The following is a 6,000-nucleotide window of genomic DNA, read 5'->3' on the forward strand; positions in this document are numbered from 1 at the left end:
TGTCTCCAACTATACCCTAAATATATTTTACCTCCATGGTTCATATCTGAGCATTTACATTTTGGGGTCTGGTGATCTCTAAACAGCTCCAGCATGCTTCCCATAGAAGACCGGCACATGCGCAGTACAGATCCTGTGCATGCGCCAATTTTAAATATCGTAGTACACAAATCAATGGATTTGCGTACATCTCTGAATGAGGCCCATTGTGTTTCTGGAGGAATTCTCTCCTCGTCAGGAGGAATTGTGTGCTCCTACCTGAGACACATCACCTGTGCTCCCCTATACACTCCTGGCTGGATCTGGTGCATAAAAACTACACACAGAGAAACCCAGCTCCTGATGATATGTTGAAGTAAGGCACAGCTGCAGCAGCAAATTAAGACGCAATACAAATAATATAGAAGGCTGTGCTGCTGTGTCTTTTTGAGACAATACAGTCAATAATGTATAATCTATTTAAGATTTATTCAATTATGTAAAAAGTAAAATACAAAGACATCCCATATTCATACATACTATACCAGCAAGGAATATTAGAACTTCATATGTAACATAAAAATAAATTGTAGCAATTGTACATTGTATCTCTTCTAGCTATTTGGCTCACAATTTAAATAACTATTCAATTAAAAGAAACTTGCAGAGATCCGCATGTATATACCAGCTGGTATTATATAAAAAGAATGTCTCTCTGGGTATTAACTGGTTAATATCATATAGTACCGCATCAGGCAGAGTCTCTGAAAAACTCCAGTAGAGTGATGTGAATGTAGTGAATAAACCCACTTAGAAAGGCTCCAGATCTCATTCCAGCTACACTAATTATTATTATTATTATTATCGTTTATTTATATGGTGCCACAAGTGTTCCGCAGCGCCTTACATAGTACATAAACAAATAATTTGACAACGGACTTACAGTAAAAAATAGGACAAGGACATGGATAATATACATAAGTGACCATAACACCAAGATATGCAACAGAGCGTAAGCAACCAAGTGTTAGGTGCCATGGTGGGGGGTAAGAAGTAGGTGAAAGTAATGTAAGGAGAAGCACAAGAGGGTAGAGGCCCTGCTCGTAAGAGCTTACATTCTAAAGTCCTTTTACACCAGAGCTAAAACCCGGGTTATTTTCAGGGTTAACCCGGTTAGCTCCTTAGTGTAAAAGGGGACAGGGTTGGATTCCTGGGTCGAGTGACCCGGCAATCCAATCAGGTAACTTGCAGGGTTTAACACGGGAATGACCTTTAAAACCCTGCAGTGTAAATGGCGCAGTCCGGGTCACGATGACCTGGAGCGTGCCGCATGGCCGGCTTCAGTGGCGCTTGGAGATGACTGCAGACATGGGTCCAGTGTGAACGGCGCCGACTCGGGAATATCCTGGGTCAGCACCGGCTAAATTCCGGATCTGATCTGGTTTGGAACCCTGTTCCAACCTCCAGGTCAGACCCGGAATTTAGGTATAAAAGCGGTATTAGATAGAGATCTTCAGCTGATCAGCGTCTCATCAACGGCTGTTACATACAGTCACAATGGATAGTCCCATACATCCCTCTAGAACACCTCAATATATAGCGTCACTTGAATTGGTTTGCAGTTCAGTGTTTGATCCTGGATGTCTTGATTTAAAGCATAGAAGTAGCCAGCAGCTAGCAGCAGTTCCAGAGATCACACAACAGGGAGGCTGTCAGCTAATTACAGAGGTTTCCACATACTTAGGTGTCACAGTGTGGTAGTCTGGAAATACCTGGAGTCAAACCACCATGGCAGAGAGGTCACAGATGTAGGGAGCATATTTGATGCAGACATTATATACTGTGCTGTGTACCTGTTATACATATCTGCTGCTTTAACCCTATGTCATCCTGTAAACTGGCTGAATAGGAATGACAGATCGGTAGCATCACTCAGTGTGTACAGCCAATATGTGTGCTCCCGCGGTCGCATGTGGTCCCGTTGTAGGTAATGAAGGACGGAACGAGGGATGGTTCCGTTGTTTATTACCTCTTTGTAATGTGTACCCTGAGGTACAATATGACGACATCGCTCAGTGGGCCTGATTCAGACCCGGTCGCAAGCGCTGAACGCTCGCAACCGGGTTGATGGTGGCCCACAGCACATGTGCACGACGGCGCCGGCTCCGTCGTACGCATGTGCGAGACCCGGCTAGCGACGGGCACTCCGTCGCTCCGGGTCTCACACCAAAGGGGGCGAGCTGTCGATGTTGAGTGACAGCTCGCCCCCTTTGGTGGGTGGACCAGGGGGGTGGCTGCCCGAACGGAGGGCGTTCCCATGAGAATGCCTGCCGTTTGGGGGCGGCCCCACTGACATCACAAGTGATGTCAATGGAGAGCTTCCGGCTCTGTTAGAGCCGAAAGCTCTCTGGGGCTTGCGATGAACGAGACCCTACCACAAGGGTCTCGTTACAAGCCCGATGGTCGCGATGGTCTTCACCATCGCGACCATCATCATGGCCGCTTGCTATAGCTGTGGGTGGTCACCCACAGCTATGTGTGTGGCCAAGAGGCCGCTCCCAAAAAAAAAAGCCCGGCCCTGATTCAGAGCGAGCGCTCTGTCAGAGCGAGCGGTTCTGAATCAGGCCCAGTGTGCGCCCGGCATAAGACCTGGTTGAGTTATCTACTGTGTGGATTAACCTAAATCATACACAGCTGCCACCTATATCAACTACAGGATCTGCCAATACTATAAACTGTAGGGGTAAATATGCAATTGGCCAATTAGAAACAGTTTGCTAATGTTGTTGATAATAATATATGCGGCTGTGCCCAGGTTTTCTTGAATCGGAATCATGTGCACAACCCTTTACTGTACTTGGCCTAACTTTCCCACATACACTTTATTCCCCCCGTTTGCTCTCTACAGGAGCACCTCAGTATTCATTTGATTTCAGTGCCTTTTTTTTTCTTGCACAGGGGTCTAAGACATTTGGGGCCTGATTCAAAGGTAGACACAGACGTGGCCGCACCACGGATGCCTGTCTGTGACTTTATGCAAATATAGATACACGGTCCTTCCCTTATATACATCCGTGCGTATGAATGTACAAGGAGTGAGATGCTCACTGTCAGCGTAGAGGCTGTAGTACCGCCTGGTGCATCTTTAGACGCCGCCATCAGTCGCACCATCAAAACTTGCACAAATCCTATGGCAGGTGCTGATTTTCCGTCTGATTATGGCCTCCAAAGTCAATGATTGAGCTGTATGCAAACACGCCCGCGTCACTTGCATAATACACCCATAAGACATAGCGCTAGCAAGTGAGTCTGAATGAGGTCCATTGTCCGCTAATCTTTTTTATGTTACAGAGGACCTGATTCAGAGTCGCACGCAATGCCGAATTGCACAGAGCTGAGATATTTTTTTGGGTACTGCACATGCATGACAATCCCTAAACACGTTATACAGAGTGTACGCACAAAGGCTGTGCTGTGATTAAAACGCACGGTGAAACGCCGATGGTTTGTGAACACGCATGCGCATGCTTCGTTCTGCGCGTGCGCAAACTACTCTGTGAGAGCGCAGCCCGCTCGCTCGCCCAGCAAAGACAACCCAGTGAAATGAGTGACAGGAGAGGCCGTTTGTGGGTGGTAACAGGGGCAGTACACTTATAACGGGGGTGTGGAGGTGCGAACGCAGGCGTACCTCGGTGTTTCAACGACGTTTTTAAGGCGTGTATAATTAACAGGCAGCGTCATAGTACACGTCACATGCCTGTTTTTTACACTGAAGTCCTCGCAGTGCTTGCGGTAGGGAAAGGCAACCACAAGTGCTGTGATCGCTCGATGTACCAATGTTTTAATACACTTCCTGGAGATGACGTGCGCTAGTGGGTGTCTCAACATGCGCTAATGGGTGTCTGCATACACAGAGCGATCGATTGCACAGCCAAAGTGGGTGTGCCTATGCCTTGGCGAGCGGTCGCTTCCCATGTCGTCACTTTGACAAATTTGCATACGCTGGATGAGAGCGATCGCATCTAGCGAGCGGGTCTGAATGAGGTCCAATGTTTTTTGCGCAGCTGTATGAGTTGCATTGCACATGGTTAGTGTCCCGATGGTTACTGCTGGGAGCTGCAGAAGGAATTTGGACATAGAGAGGCAATTTCAGTGGCTGTTTCTAGGTGGTAACGGGGGTGGCGAGCCAGATGCGGGCATGTTGCGGGCAGGTCACGTCCACTGACTACGTCTTAAGACACAGTTGCTCTAACACAAGCGGCCATGTTCAGACAGATAATCTGTGCCTTCATAGGGCCGGTCTAATGTACGATGGTACAACCGATGCGTCCAATGGTGAGTCTTATTACACACAGGCGTCTCTGTACTAATACCATAGGCTGCAGCAGTAGCATAAAGATGAAGTTGCGCTGCAGTAGCGTCCACCTCTGAATCAGGCCCTAGGAATCATTACTCTAAAATGATACAACCATTTTTACCCCCACACTAAATGTGTTTTCATCATTTGACAAAAATGATGCATGCAAACGCACTTGTGAAGTGAATAAATTGCCCTTTCTTTGACAAACCTATTTCCAAAAGGCCCCCATACATCAGCAATTGATTGCAGCAATCGTGCAATTTGCAATCGATTGTGTATAAAAATCTTTCTCCTTTTCAATCGATTGCACAATTGCCACAATTGATTGAAAAAGGGAAAGATTTTTATACACAATCGATTGCAAATTGCACGATTGCTGCAATCCATTGCTGATGTATGGGGGCCTTTACACTGGACTCAATTTTAAGCAATATGTTGAAAAAATGTCCTGCGTTGTCTGGTTATTGGCCAGCTAGACATGTCCCTGCAGCTACCAAGGCCTGTTAGCCACATTACTTACAACACAGGATGTACAGTTACATAACTATATTCATTGCATCATATTCGGTTGTTGAATTGTGCATTGGGCAGGGTGTGTTTGATTGGTTGTGAGAGGTCTTGGGACTTGCGCAAACAAAATAATCCTAGTCTTCAATCCCACCCCAGTAAGCCCGACAGTCACAGGTATGGTTACCAAGAATCCGACAGTTAGTGAAAAAGTAGTCCCATTATTACACAGTGAGAAAAGTGTTGTTAGAAATCAGTAACCATCCTTATGGAGCATACACACGGTCAGATTTGTCAGACTTGTCAGATTTGTCAGATGAACGATTGAACGATTAAACGATTTGAACGATTTGACCGATTTGACCAAAGTTTTGAACGATTTGAACGATTGAACGATTTTTGACTGCATTAAAATGAATGGAATCGTCCAAGTCTGACTGCAAACACATCAGATGTCAGATATCGTTATCTGACAAACGGGAACGCGCATCGTTGATCGTCCATCGTTCAGGCATGTCAGATATGTCAGATTTTCCTTCAGATATGAACGACTGAACGATTTTTAAATCGTTATCGTTCATATCTGAAGGAAAAATCTGACCGTGTGTATGCACCATTAAGCTGGCCACACATCTAAAGATTATCTGTCCAACCAGCCAACTAGTAGATTGGTTGGAATGAAAATCTGGTAAGGAATACAATCAGCAACTTGCTCCCAGACGCTGAATAATGGACCAAAACTGTTGTATAAACAAATAGTTTAAATCAAACATTTTACAAACTTGTCTGACGACCATTTTCATCTGTTTTCTGGCATTTAGGAGTAAATTTCTGATCATCATTTACTCCCATTCCTTACCAGATTTTCATTCCAACCAATCAACAAGTTGGCTGGTTGGATGTAAGTTGTTCTAGTGTGTGGCCAGCTTTAGACTACATTACAACACACAGAAATGACTCATCAATGTTGAGAAATTTAGGGGTCTATTCATTATGTTAATTATTGGGGTCCCGATAATTAACATACTAACACACTGCGAGCGCCGAAGCAATTCATCATTGTTTCGGGGTGGAGACAGCTGATCCGAAAATCGTCTGTCTCCGTGAGTGGCTTCACTGCTCCTACAGGTCACGCATGCGCACAAGAGCCCGAC

The sequence above is a fragment of the Taudactylus pleione genome, unplaced genomic scaffold, assembly GCF_031769625.1.
Source record: "Taudactylus pleione unplaced genomic scaffold, aTauple2 ptg000012l, whole genome shotgun sequence".
Lineage (NCBI taxonomy): Eukaryota > Metazoa > Chordata > Amphibia > Anura > Myobatrachidae > Taudactylus > Taudactylus pleione.